This window comes from Pseudorca crassidens, chromosome 10 (assembly GCF_039906515.1).
Source record: "Pseudorca crassidens isolate mPseCra1 chromosome 10, mPseCra1.hap1, whole genome shotgun sequence".
In the NCBI taxonomy this organism is placed as follows: domain Eukaryota; kingdom Metazoa; phylum Chordata; class Mammalia; order Artiodactyla; family Delphinidae; genus Pseudorca; species Pseudorca crassidens.
This window is the reverse complement of record NC_090305.1, coordinates 54,732,239-54,746,214: the sequence shown is the minus strand read 5'-3', so window position 1 is coordinate 54,746,214 and position 13,976 is coordinate 54,732,239. Positions and strand designations below refer to the sequence as shown.

At 48.9% G+C, this 13,976-nt stretch overlaps 1 protein-coding gene across 1 annotated transcript in view; it reads right to left on the bottom strand.

The window, feature by feature from the left end:
- TRIM71 (tripartite motif containing 71) overlaps positions 1 to 13,976 on the bottom strand; it is a 58,052-nt gene that overhangs the window by 12,077 nt on the left and 31,999 nt on the right. The window lies entirely within an intron of this gene.

The window sequence follows — 13,976 nt, the reverse complement described above, 5'->3', positions numbered from 1 at the left end:
CAAGCAAGGTGCGGGCTTAAGCTTCTGGAACAGAGGCCAAAGGCTAATGGTAAAGTCAGCCAGCTTCTTGTCTTTCTTCTTCCTGCCAAGTTGTTCCAAGGAGCTGACCCTGGGAGGCAGCCGGTGCTGACAGCGCTGTTTATACGATGCTCTGTGCCTCCCTGGGGCCCTGCGTGCTGGTGGGGGGGAGCGGCTTGGCACCACCTCCACCTGCTGATAAACCTGCCTGAGAGCCGAGCTCTCAGGAGTCAAAGCTCCTTGGCACAGAACGGGGCCAGTCCCGTTGCATCCCTCCCCAGAGCCGGCACGTAGGGCCGCTGTCTATAAACGTTTGCTGGCTTGCTTTCAAGAGCAGAGCTTCAGTTTGCCTCTGGTACACCTGGGGTGAAGGAAAGCGAGCCAACACTCGACAGGCAGGGAAGGGGCCATGTGTGTGTGTGTGTGTGGGGGGGTGTCTTTCACATACACAAGCACTCAATCTCCAGGGGAGGAGGCTGCACAGGGAACAAGGGCTGGTCCCAACGCACGGAAGATGGTTACCCTGTCCAAAGCACAAAGCACAGAGACCCAGAAAGTTCCTATTAGGCTGCAAGTCCCACACAGAAAGGGCCTGGGGCAGAGCGAGAACGCGGCTCCTCTCATTCTCCAGGTTATTTATTTTATTCCAACCAAAGTCTCGGCGTAGTGCGTGTCCACGAGGAAATGACTGTCAGCCAAACAGGCTGCTCCACGTAGGGGGTGTGTGATCCAGCAGGGGTTAGGTTGCTTCTCTGGGAACTCTGGGATCCAGGAATGGAAAAAGGAAAGACTTAGGATATCACGTTCCTACTTTGAAGAAATGGTTGTGATACGGCAAGTTTTCTGGACCCTCTTTTACAGGAGGGAAACGTGATCGGGTTTGTAACTTTAGTGCCGATTTTTGTCCCGTGCTGTACCGTGGGAGACGGAACCCAGGAGGCATCTGCCTTCCTTTGTGAAGGCTAATCACTTTTTGAAGAAGGTCCACCATTTAGAGACTATCTAATCTTTCTCGTTTGATAAATCTAAAATTCCCAAGCCAGCCTTAGATACTAACCGAAAAATGCTAAACTGGGTAAATGTGGGGAAATGCCCCGACACTCTCATTTTACGACATGGTGCTAAAGCAATTCTCCGGCCAGTTTCCACGACTCAACCACATCCCTCCCCTCTGCTCCCTCCATTTGTCACGGGAATAAAGGGATCACTCCTGCTAATGTGAAGTGTGAAAATCTCCTGCCACAAGGCTCCCTGTTCTTACCAAACAGCTAAGCAATCTTCTCTTTACCTCTGCTCAGGAGCTACCTTTTCTTGGACAACTGTGTGGACTGACTAGTGTCCCCCTGCTTTAGGAGTCTGTGGGGCTCCTGCAAGTGGGGAAGAACCTTAGGCTGCAGGCCCCCGCATGTCCAGGCTTGAGAGCCCAGGTACCTCTAAAATGGGCAAACGGGGGTGCTTGGATGTGACCCCACCTGACAGTGTTTCACGTGGGATTGACACAGCTCTAATCGCCTAGAACACCCTGTGATCTTGGAAGCGCCACTGCTTCTGCAGTTCCAGGCTGACTGTAGGACCACGGGGTGGGGCTGGGGGTGACAGTATAAGTGGGTAAAAGTAGAGCCTCAGTGGTGCTTTTAATTAACTGTTGATTTTTTTAAAAAAAGAACACACTGTCTAAAACCTGAAAATGCGATCACATTTTGTAAAAATTTTTTTTTGGCCACACCATTCAGCACGTGGGACTTTAGTTTCCCCGACCAGGGATCAAACCTGGGCCCCTTGCAGTGGAAGCATGGAGTTTTAACCACTGGACCACCAGGGAAGTCCCACATTTTGGAAACTTTCTAGTGAAATATCAGAGTAAAACTTTGGGAAGATGTCACACTCCATTTAGAAGCTCCACATCTCACTCACCTGGCAATTTCTAAGGTCAAAAACTTACAATTTTATAGCTTATGAAACTCAGTGAATAGGCAAAGGTGCACACGGGTGTGCATGGGTGCAACTCTCTCTGAACCAGCTTACTTAAGGTTACTTTAAAAGAATAAACTGGATGACTGTTCAGAGGGCCCACCGCCAGAAAGAAATGTGGCAGAGGCCATGAACTGTGGCTCTGGGAAGGAACGGTCCTCTGGCGGCAGGAATTCCAAGGCCTGAGGCTGCCTGTTTGGGGCTTCCCGGGCAGATGTGTGGACACGCCCCCCCTCCCCCCCCACATGGCGACAATCTGGCTGCCCAGCTGAATGCGGCAGGCCTGACCTCTGACCTTGCAAGTGACCACCCTCTCCCCTGCCCCCAGCTTCCAGAACACGCCCCACCCACTGCCTTCCTCTCCCAAAATTTCTAAAATACCAGCGGAGACAAAGACCTAGGAATGTGAGCCCAGCAGGAGAGGAATGGGGGTGGGGGGGTGGGGGGGGGGCGGGGGTTGGAGGAAATAAATAAATAAATAAAAATACCAAGCAGGCAGGTTTACCTTAGCCAGGGCTTAAATAAAGTGCTCTGTTAACGAACAAGAATGTTCTACATTTTATATTACTGATACATGTGATCCAACAAGGAACACACACACACACACACACACACACACACACTCACTCACTCAACGTTGGAGCACCAGGTTAAAATACAACTATCCACATCAGTGAGAAGTGTAAACAGAAAAGTATGGAGGGGGCCTCTCATTGTCAAGATCCCCCAACTGAGATAATAAATATTAACTGCTATAAACTTACTTTTTGAGGTTTCTTTGACATCCCTTAAAATGACTGGGGACATGCGGCCTCCCACAAACTCAGGCCTAGACACAAGGAGGTCTCCACCCACCACTACAGACACGAAGGGGAGGTGGGCTGGTGACAACCAGAAGCCTTATCTGTATGTAACACTCGGCAGGCTCTCCTATGAAAAAATGGTAAACCAAATTCAAGGAGTAAAGTCCAGCCACGCAACTAAGTCTATCCAACAACACCAAAACCAAGCTTTACTTGATTTAGGGAAAATACATTGAATGCCAGTGTTCTCAAACTCGCAGAAGCCCTCCTACATCTCTGGCCAGAGCTGTGGTCTTGGCGGGCCTGCGAAGAGGTGAAAGAAAGGAATCTGGACCCTCCTTCTTACACAATCACCACCAGCTCAAGACAGCAGAGTCCAGCTGTGGACAAGTTACTTCTTTCTGGGGGAAAGGAGTCGGAAACTTTTTAAGACAAGTTAGGGAACACATACGCATTTTTAATGCAAGAAGATACACAGGTGCAAGTCGTTTTTTAAAAATCTGCCCCAGGGACTTCCCTGGTGGCACAGTGGTCAAGAATCCGCCTGCCAATGCAGGGGACACAGGCTCTATCCCTGGTCCAGAAAGATCCCACATGCCTCGGAGCAACTAAGCCCGTGCGCCACAACTACTGAGCCCACGTGCTGCAACTACTGAAGCCCCTGTGCCTAGAGCCCATTTTCCGCAACGAGAGAGGCTACGGCAATGAGAAGCCCGCGGAAGAGTAGCCCCCACTCGCTGCAACTAGACAAAGACCGCGTGCAGCAACGAACACCCAACACAGCCATAAATAAATTTTTAAAAAATCTGACCCAATTTTTCAGTTGTTTCTACTTTTTTACATAATCATCCAAAAAATGCTATATTCTATGCATAGGTGAACTTTTTAAAGACACAAATAGGAGCGCATTATACTAGACCTTTTCACTTAATTATATTAACTGGGAGAATGTTTTGAGTTGGGCTGCCTGTTTTATGAATGGCTGCATGGTATGTCGCCTGCAGATGACAGGATTTTAGTGTCGTTTCCTGATTTTTGAAAACTCAGAAGCAATGCCACAGTGAATATCCTTTTATATTGTTCTTTACAAAGCCCAGAATTGTCAATTTGATAATATATTCAACTGCTACATCATTTGACAAATCAGAAGAAAAAAATCTACTTGCATGTGTGGACAGTAAGGCTTCTCAAATTTAATAACTTGATGTCAGGTCAACCTCCATTCATGTGAAGAACAAAGGTTGTCAAGTGCCAATTTCTGTTCCCAAACAAGATCAGACCTACATGAAAGGCCGGCATGGGGACACCAGGGAGCCAGGCAATGTGGGACTGGGAGTCCAGGTCCACTCTGCGTGGCTGGAAGGTGGAAGGTGGAGGCTGAGAAAAGAAGCCCCAGAGGAGCAGCAAGAAAGCAAGGCTTGTGTTTTGTGTGCTCGGGATTGGCTGCTAGATTTTCCAAAACACAAGGGTAGAGGCGAGTGGGGCCGCTTGTTGGGATGATTCCCGAGGTGGGCAGTGAGGGTGGTCTCAGGCAGTGTAAAGGAAGAGGGCAGTCCCAGTGGGTATCATTCAAACACCCGGTGAAACAAACATGGGTAGCCCCATACAAGCCCAGAACCCCCTTCTGCAATCCCCAAATTCAACAGATCTGGAAAGCAAAAGTTTTTACACAAGCTGTTTGGCAGCAAAACCTGAACTGGTGTGAAAATGATCTCAGATTTTTATCTATACCATTTAGTGTGAGTTCTCATATATTTCACTGAAGAACTGCTAATATTCATTACTTTGTGGTGATGTTTCACAGTATAAACTTTCCAAAACCATAAATGTTGAATGTCAAGGCACATCTAATCCCAAGGGCTAGGGTAAAAGACCTGCCAGGCCAGCGAGCTGAACAAGAGTCATTCCTGGGCTCAACAGGCAAGAGAAGGAGTTAAGACTACCAGGTGGTAGAGTGGGATGGGGGTGTACAAGTGGGGTCAGAGCAGTTCTAGGCCAAATTTTTTGGCTCCTGTGGACAAGGCAAATTTGAAAAGGAAGGGTTGGAAACAGGAATGCCATCAGCTCGAACAACTTTTCTTGTTTTTGGCTGCGCTGCACCGCACGGCTTGCAGGATTTTAGTTCCCCGACCAGGGATCGACCCTGGGCCACAGCAGTGACAGCGCCAAGTCCTAACCACTGGACCACCAGGGAACTCCCAGCTCTTAACAACTTTATACTCAATGTGGTTGCTGGTACCAAGGGAAGGCATAGTTCAATGATGACTGAACGTCCCATGCTGTTCCCCGGAGGTTTTTGTGCCACTGCAAAAGCCACATCATGATCCCTTTCCTATTTTTCAGAAGAAAATTTTCACACTCCCAATGACCACTGCTTCCCAACACCGACCAACCACCACGTACCACCCAGCAAGACCCAGCTCCTCCAGTGCCTCAACCCATGAGGCTTTCTCCAGGCTCCTGTTCTTCCCTATCACCTGCTCCCCTGCTTGTGGGACCAGGTCCCAACACCCCAGAGCCAGGCACACGGGATCCCCACTTTATATTTCAGCAGTATTTATATCTTATACTTTATATTCCCCGTCTCAGGGCCCTCCTCCAGGAAGAACCCTCCCTGGGCACACAGCTTCTAATATTAACATGTGCAAAAAGCAGAACCATTGCCTTTTTATAAAAAGCCACAGGTAATTGAAGGAGTAAGTTCTGTTTCTACAGTTAAATGACTGAATTTGGCTGAGCTCACTTGCAGATTTGGTAAAAAAAAAAAAGAGAGAGAGAGAGAGAGAGAAAAAATACCTCCATTTTTGGCTCAGAAAACTGTCAGAATTATTAAAAAGTATGAAAATGAGTTCATCCTAGAAAGGAAACCACTTCCCCTGTAGCACTGAAGCCCCACAGAACAATGACACACACCGCCTGCCTCCAGTGTTGCCAGAGTCATAGACAAAAGAGCCTTACAAATATTTCTTACCATAGCTCCCTTTCCAAAACTGAGGCTGCAGCAGTAAATCTGACTCAAATAGGGCCTTTAGGAGGCGAAGAAGGACATATAACCGAGGTGTGTGTGTTTTTCTGGGATCCTGACGATACTCGGGAACTGTGCAGCTGGGTTTTCGGGGCAGGAGAATCCTCCAAGGGAGCTCTAAGGGCAGAGGTCCAGGTGACAAGGAGGGTAAGAAAAAAAGCAGGCAGAAGACAGCGCTTCCCACGTGGAGCTAGTCAGCACTTCTTAGAGCCTTTGTAAAGTCCCCCAAAGAAGCATGTTTTATAAAGGTATAATCAGGATGTCACAAAATACTCAGTGTGGGACAATACACATGGGAACTCCAGAGACAAGCTATGCCTCTGTCCCTTCACTTCGAGTACCTGGAGTGCCCTCCCTATGCCAGCCCAGCTATACTCAGGCCCCCGGCAGCCACGCTGGTATCACTGAGAGCCTCCTCGTGGGCCTGTATCCATCCTGCTTCCTCCCCAGATGCTGATAAACAAGTTCTCCATCCAAACCTCTGGGGGGACCCAACCTGCAAGAGCTCCTTCGCTCTTTGGACTATTCATTTGCCTGCTGGTCCGATTCTGGTTTTCAGGCTGGAGTCTTGGTATCTTTGCCCAACCACAGAGCTCTGAGGCACAGTCATGGCTGGCCGCCACCACCAAGCCCAGCAGGGTTGACTGCCCACAGCCTGCAGTCTCTCTCCTTCCTGGAAGGCTTTAACAATGGCCCACACAAAAGAGCAGGTGACACCCCTGTGCTAGGGGGTTTCCTCCAACAGATCCAAGTTACATGACATTCAGTGACACTCTGGAACATACCAGAACTGTGTTTGGGGTTACTGCCTACCAAACGGTTTTTCACAGATAAACTTGTTGACTTAAATAATACGTGGGTGTTTAAAAATTCTTCCAGGGGGCTTCCTTGGTGGCGCAGTGGTTGAGAGTCCGCCTGCCGATGCAGGGGACACAGGTTCATGCCCCGGTCCAAGAAGATCCCACGTGCTGCGGAGCGGCTGGGCCTGTGAGCCATGGCCACTGAGCCTGCGCGTCCGGAGCCTGCACTTCTGGAGCCTGTGCTCTGCGACGGGAGAGGCCACAACAGTGAGAGGCCCGCGTACGGGGGGGTGGGGATTCTTCCAGTTCAAAAATAAAAACCAAACTTCCCTATCAACAGAGAAACAGACAGGTATATGTCCACACAGTAGAATACTTTTAGCAATGAGAACTAATTACTGATTTTGTGCTATCACACAGATGCCTGATGGAAAAATAAGAATCAAAAAAACATATACTGCATAATTCTATTTCTATGAAGGCAAAACTAAGGTGAGAAAAATCAAAGAAGTTGCAAGTGGAAACAGGTGTGACTGGAAGGAACTCAAGGGAGATGTTCTGGAGCCATGGATGTGTCGTTATGTCGCCTTGGTAGAAGGAGTAGGTACACAGGTGTATAGAATTGTCAAAATGGGGAACTCCCTGGCGGTCCAGTGGTTAAGACTCAGTGCTTCCATGGCGGCAGCAGGGATCTCAGGTTCGATCCCTGGTGGGGGAACTAAGATCCCGCAAGATGTGCAGCGTGACCAAAAAATTTAAAAAGAACTGTCAAAATGTATACTTTTTATTTATGTAAATTATACCTAAAAAATAATAAGTGAGGGGGAAACCCTCCCAGCGACCACCTAGCGGTGGTGGGGTGAAGCTTGGAGCCCAGCCTCAGCATGGGCTCCTCACAGCTAAAGACCTAATAAATACTCTTTGAGCCCATAAATGAGTTACTCCAATGGCCCCACATAATTTACTTCTAATAGGTCACTACCATTCTTCCCACAATGTTCCCATTAGGTATTATTTTTCCTTTGCCCTCCACTATAAATATTATCTTAAGTTTAATCTCACAAGAGGCAAGTCGGACTAACTCCCTGGAGGTTTTGATAAAAATTAGAACCCCGAGTCCGATTTACAGCCCCACAGGCGGCCAGCGGTCACACAAAGCCCTACGAAATCATTAGTGTGCCAGCTGCCGCCCAGGCTTGCACCTGACCTCTGATGTACTAATGAGTGGTCCAGGCAGCTTCCAGCAGCAAATAAAAGAGATTTGTTCCAACACGGAGATCACCGCCCACGTAAATTATAGACTTTCAAATCAGGCACGAAAAGATGGATTTTGACACAGATACACAGTTTTCCTGTTTCCTGTCGCAAAAGCAAGGCCCAGTTTTAATCTGTTGTGTTCTAGACCAGAATCGGTGGTACTGGGAGGCTGACTGTAAAAAATGGCCAGACTGTAGGTGGCCACGTAACTCAGTCCTCACCTCTTAAACAGTGGGCAACGCCATGCACCCGAAACCTTTCACCACCACCCCCCCTGAAGTAGCAAAAAGGGTCTCAATGGCCTGCATGGCTGAGATCATGTGGACAGGTGGATGTAAAGGAAAGGAAAGCACTCACCTCGAGAAGGGAAGCAGAAATAAAGACTCAGGTAAGAAAAGAAAATTCATAACAAAAAAGGTTTTGAAATATTACTAGCCGTATCTTATCCCTCCAATAAGGGATAACAACCCAATATAACTGTTCCTTTCTCTCCCCAATTCGGCAAGTTCTATAATCCGGAGTAGCTGGGCGCCTGTTACTCAGTTGTCCGCTGCCTTGGGCAACACAGGTCCAACACTGGTCTTCCCGACGGCCCCGTGTGACACTGTCACACCCGGTGACAATTTTAAGAGCCAGCTAACTTCACACCAAGCACTGCCTCCAAATCAGGAGGTTAGGGCTTCCCTGGTGGCGCAGTGGTTGAGTCTGCCTGCCGATGCAGGAGACACGGGTTCATGCCCCGGTCTGGGAAGATCCCACATGCCGCGGAGCGGCTGGGCCCGTGGGCCATGGCCGCTGAGCCTGCACTTCTGGAGCCTGTGCTCCTCAACGGGAGAGGCCACAACAGTGAGAGGCCCGTGTACCGGGAAAAAAAAAAAAAAATCAGGAGGTTAACCGAATATTTAATGCTGTAGGAATCTTATTCACAGGCAGGAATGATTTAAATTGGGGAGGGGGGCCCCATCAAGAAAGCAGTAGATGGACTCTGTGAATTCTCTCAATGCCATTAAGGGCCGCCCCTCGACGTGGGGCTGGGGCGAGGGCTCCCCGCGTGTCTGTGGAGCCCTAAGCCTAGGCTCTTTGGCGGCACTCCTCAAAACTGCTCCCATCAAGGAGAGCATCAAATAGAGAGCAGACAGACACACTCCTCTATCCCCTGTGACACCTGAGGAATCACCAGAGGCTTTCTCAACAGTTTCCTCTGTGACCAAGAACAGAGGGGCCTCAAACCACAGCTCCAGTGCAGCAGCTGAGGGTGAACGGAAAAGCCTCAGTCTTATCAAGAAATGGATTTCTTTTTAAAACCCTTTTCAAGTTAGCACTTTGTTACGCAATTAATTTAAATCACACCCTCCTTCAACTCCAACAACAGGAAACTTAATCCCTCGGACACCCCTACAAATGAAACAGAGCCAGGCCAGGCCGGGAGACCAGCTTTATTTAAAGAGTCACCTGTCACCCATGCTGGGCTGGGCAACACGGGGAGGAATAGGAGCCCCGGGGCCGGTTCTGTGGTCCAGGCAGTCTACAGGGTGGGTCTTAATCCCTCCCCCATCGCAAGGGGAAAAAATCCAAACTGCAGCGAGCAGTGGAGACCTCAGGCTAGCAATGAAGCCCTGAACCCTTGGAGTTCACCCACCCCTCTTCCCACCAGTGTGCACAGATCCTGATAGCTGCGGTCCTAAAGCACTAATTACAGCAGGATTTGGCAAGGAGTCAGGGAACCCCAACACCAGGCCAGCAGCGCGATTTCAGGCAGGGAAATGCCAACTAACCAGGAATAAGATACAATCTGAAAAAAGATCAACATCTGGGGACACTACAGGTAAAACCACTGGAGTCAAACTCCTGTTTAGAGAAGCCTGAATTCCCAGGACCACTCATCATGCATGAACGAAGTTGTAATGAGAAAATAATGGTAATGAGAAAAAATTCAGGTCTCAGATACGGATGGAGCTTCGTCAGAAATCCCACTTCATTCCAACGAAGGAAGCCTGAGCTTCACCTCTTTGCACTGCACCTGCGTGCTATTCAATAGAACTTGACAGCCCGCTGACCCTGACCCAGCAGGTAATGCAACCAGGAGACACAGGAGGGGAGGGGCAGAACCTCCCCAGCACCCCCCAAGCAGATACTCAAGGATAAACTCCAGTTCAAAGGCTAGACCTGACTGGGTGGGGAAAGAAAATCCCCACCTGAGCTGGGAAACAATCAGGTGGGAAACAATCAGGTGGAGTGTTATGTAAGCTAAAGTTCAAGGCGGATGATAAAGGAACAGCCCTTAAATTGGTCTCTCCTTGGGTTTTTTAACTTCTGACCTGCTTCGTTTGGCTCTCTGTGGGAGAGCGAGCGGGGAGTCGCCCTTAACTTTGGCTGGCACCTAACCAGGAATGGTGAGATGCAAGGCCAGGGAGATGCAGACGTTTGTCTGTGATGGATCCTCAAATTGCTGTATTTTGAAGTTCTGGCCCCAGGTGGCTCTTCCTCAGCCCCTCTACACAGGAACCCACTGCACCTCGAACTCCAAGGGCCTTCCCCAAACAAGAGGCCCACTGGGAGTCTCCGGCTGGCCTGTCCACTTCTGGGTCAGCCGTGGGGCCCTCCTGGCTCTCCCAACCTTTGCCTCCTGGATGTTAACTTCATCTATCTTAGAGACAGCTTTAATACAGGTTGTAGTCTCTGAGGCCATGATGTCCCTAACAAGCATGCGGTGTTTGCAGATTTTTTGAACAACATTTTCCTTTATTTTCAGAAACTTGTTTTCCTTAGGCACTTGTAGATCTATTGATAAAACATAGAGAATAAACCATAATGGAAAAGAATATAAATAAAGAATGTATATATGTGTATAACCGAGTCACTTTGCTGCACAGCAGAAATCAGCATAAAACTGTACATCAACCACACTTCAACAACAAAAAAACCAACATAGAGGGAAAGCTGTCCTAGTAAAGATACATTGCAACATTTGCTGATTTTTTTTTAAACCATTAACACTGGACTCAAGGCTTTCAGCTAAGAGCCTTGGGAGGTTTAAAAAACAACTCAAGTTTCCAATCTCCTACAAGTCTTGGGTGGTCAGTTTGGGGAAGTCCAGTCTGTTTGTGTTGTCTAAGCATAATTATTAACAACACCCTCCTTCACTCTCAAAAATGACCCAGTTTGGAAACCCACTGGACAGGATCAGTAAGACAAATGGGGAACTAACCAAAATACATGAGGGCAGATAGGAAAAACTGCCACCCAGAGAAGTATCAAATCCCTTCATAGGACTTACTGTGGTTGCATGGCCTGGGGGTGGGGCAGACAAGTTAGAAATGGCTTCTTAGAAAGAATGGGATAACGGGATTTTTTTTTTTTTTAAAGGATGGGATGGAAGATTTACAAGTCCAAACAAAAGGAACACCTCTAGCAGAGAAGCACACTGTTCTTGGTCCAAGTGCAGGGAAGAATCTGGAGTAGACTGGAGGGGAAAGTTAGCTGGGAGCTCAAGGGCGGGGGGTGGGGTGGGGGGGTGAGGGAGTTGGGAGTAGGTGGCCTCACGGGGACAACATGGAAGGAGGCCAGGGCACAGCCTGGGGTCACCTTTTTTGTTAAGTTAAAAAACCTGGGTTCACATATTGATGTGGTCCTTCCTTCTCCAGCTCTTTTGGTTAAGTGGGCTCACTGAGCTGCTTCCACCCATAAAATGGGGAGAATACACTCCATCTCGTGGGCGGTGGTGAAGAATTCATAAGAGAAGTGCGTGAAATGCAAATGCTGACCGGCAGTTCCAGCAGCAAAGAGCAGGGTGGCGGCCTGCCTGTGAGGGCTCCAGCTTGGTAAGTGGCCAGGCAAGTTAAATCAACTCCAGGAACCTGTTTGCAGGGCTGGATATGTTTGCAAGGCAGGACTGATAAGGGCTGTAAAGCCACTCCAATGGCCTTTGGGGCCGTTGTTCACCAGAGCTGTGACTTTCTTTGCCCACTGAATGGAATGTTGAGAGATTCCATAAATACGCTTGGAAAAGGCATACTGGAAGACCACCTCTGACTTGCACATGTCTCCAACTTCCTATGCAGCCACCCTGCCTGCTCCTCCACTCTCATCAGTCAGATCAGCCTTTCAGGCCCTCCCAACAGATGTCATATGTTCAACATGAATCCCCGAGGCAGGCACATTTCCTTACTGCACCCGCTCCGGGCACCAGGCCCTTCCCCTCTAAGAGGTGACAGTCCACCAGGAAGGATGATGAGTAAGGCCAACAAGTTCAGGGCTGAGGGAAGAAAGCTAACACTGGAGCTTCGATGTAAATCTCAGCACATTTCCTGGAGGAAGGGAAGCCCGAGTTTAGTCTAAAAGTGCAAACAGGAATGGGTGGGATAAAAGGTCCAGACAAGGAAGACTCTGGCAGGGAAACGCAAGACACCTTCTCACTCTGCCTGAGATTCCACCGTTGCTGCCCTACAGTCTCTTCTCCACGGGGAGAGCACCTTTTAAAGTCAGAGACAGCACCCCCTCCTTGAAGCCCTCCAGTGGCTCCCATCGTGCCACTGTTTGGATGGGTCATCCTGGACGCCACCTATCCTGGACTCCACCTGCTGTTCCCTCTGCCTGAGAACTGTGCCCACCACCACCACCCCGCCGCCCATCCATATAAGGTTCCCTTCCCCAGTTCATTCAAGTCTCAGTATCACTTCCTCAGGAAGACACTTCCCCTGACCACTGGCTTCCCCTGCTGAATTTTCTTTGTAGCACTTTTCACTACCTGAAAGTATCTATTCACTGGTTCATGGTCTGTCTCCTCACTGGAATTTACGCACTGCAAACGCTGCGAATTCTGTCTTGTTCAACACTTCCTTCCCAGTCCCTACATGTCTGGCACATGGATGCTCAGTGAACAATCGAGTAACTCTACTTAGGTGAGGGGTTGGCACTATATCCACCAGAACACACAGAAAAGGGGTGACGGCCAGCACTTCTGCAGCAGGTCCCCAGATAAACTGAGATGTTCTGGCCACCTGTTTGACCTTGTTTAGCCATCTCACTAACTGCTGATGAAAAACACCCCACTTCAAAACAAAAACAAAGCAAAAAACAAGGAAAGTGGAAGGGGAAGGAGACGGTGGGAGATTTGTTCCAAGGTGTGCAGGTCTAAAATGTGAACAGAAATCTAGGTTATGATAGGGAAATCCAGCTCCCATCACTAGCAGGTAGTATCTGGGTGAATTTATGAACTTTTCCAGGAAAAGCCACTCGTGTGCAACTGCAGATGGTTGCACATATTTTGCTGTACCTCTCATCAAAATATAAAATCTACTTCCCCTCTGCTTGAATTGGGGCTGGTCTTGCAACTTCCCTTGCCCAGTCAAAGGCGTGGTGGTCACGCTATAAGCCTTGATGTGCTTGGTTGGAGCACTCACTCTCAGAGCCCAGCAGCCGTGCCCTGAGAAACCCAGGCCACAGAGAGAACCCAGGCACCCCAGGCTGCCAGCCCTAGCGGACCACCAGCCAGGGGAGCCAGCCCCCGCAGACCTTTCAGACCAGCTGACTTTCCACCTTCAATAACAAGGCCAAAAGGCACACTGCGGAGTCATGAGAAACAATCAATAATCAAAACACCATTTCAATCTTATCCATGAGAAAAGATAGAACAGTTTTTCACTGAAAATAACGCCTTCTTCCCTTCTCGAGTAAGGCCTAGGGTTAGAATAAGATAGTCAAGGTTCTTTCCCAGCTCTGCCCACAGCTAATTCCATCAAAATTCAATTCGTGGGTTCCACCGCAGACCCTGATCAGGCAGCAACCACAGAGGGAGAGCCTGAGGAAAATGCAGATTCTTAAAACCCCAAGAGCTGGTCACAACCTCTCAGAGCCACAACAGCCTACTAAGCCCACGCATAAGCATCTTTCCATGTCCGAGACCAGGTCTATGAACAGGTCGTTCTCCAGAAATAACTACCCAGAACGTGGTAGAAAACCATTAAAGTGGGGGGAAGAAGAGTGTAAATCCCCAGTAAGCTTCCAAAATGATGTCTTTCCAGGGGTCATCCCTAAGCCACTGTCTCCCACACACTTCTGACAAAACCAAACTCCAGATCTGACACTCCTGTGGGTCTAGAT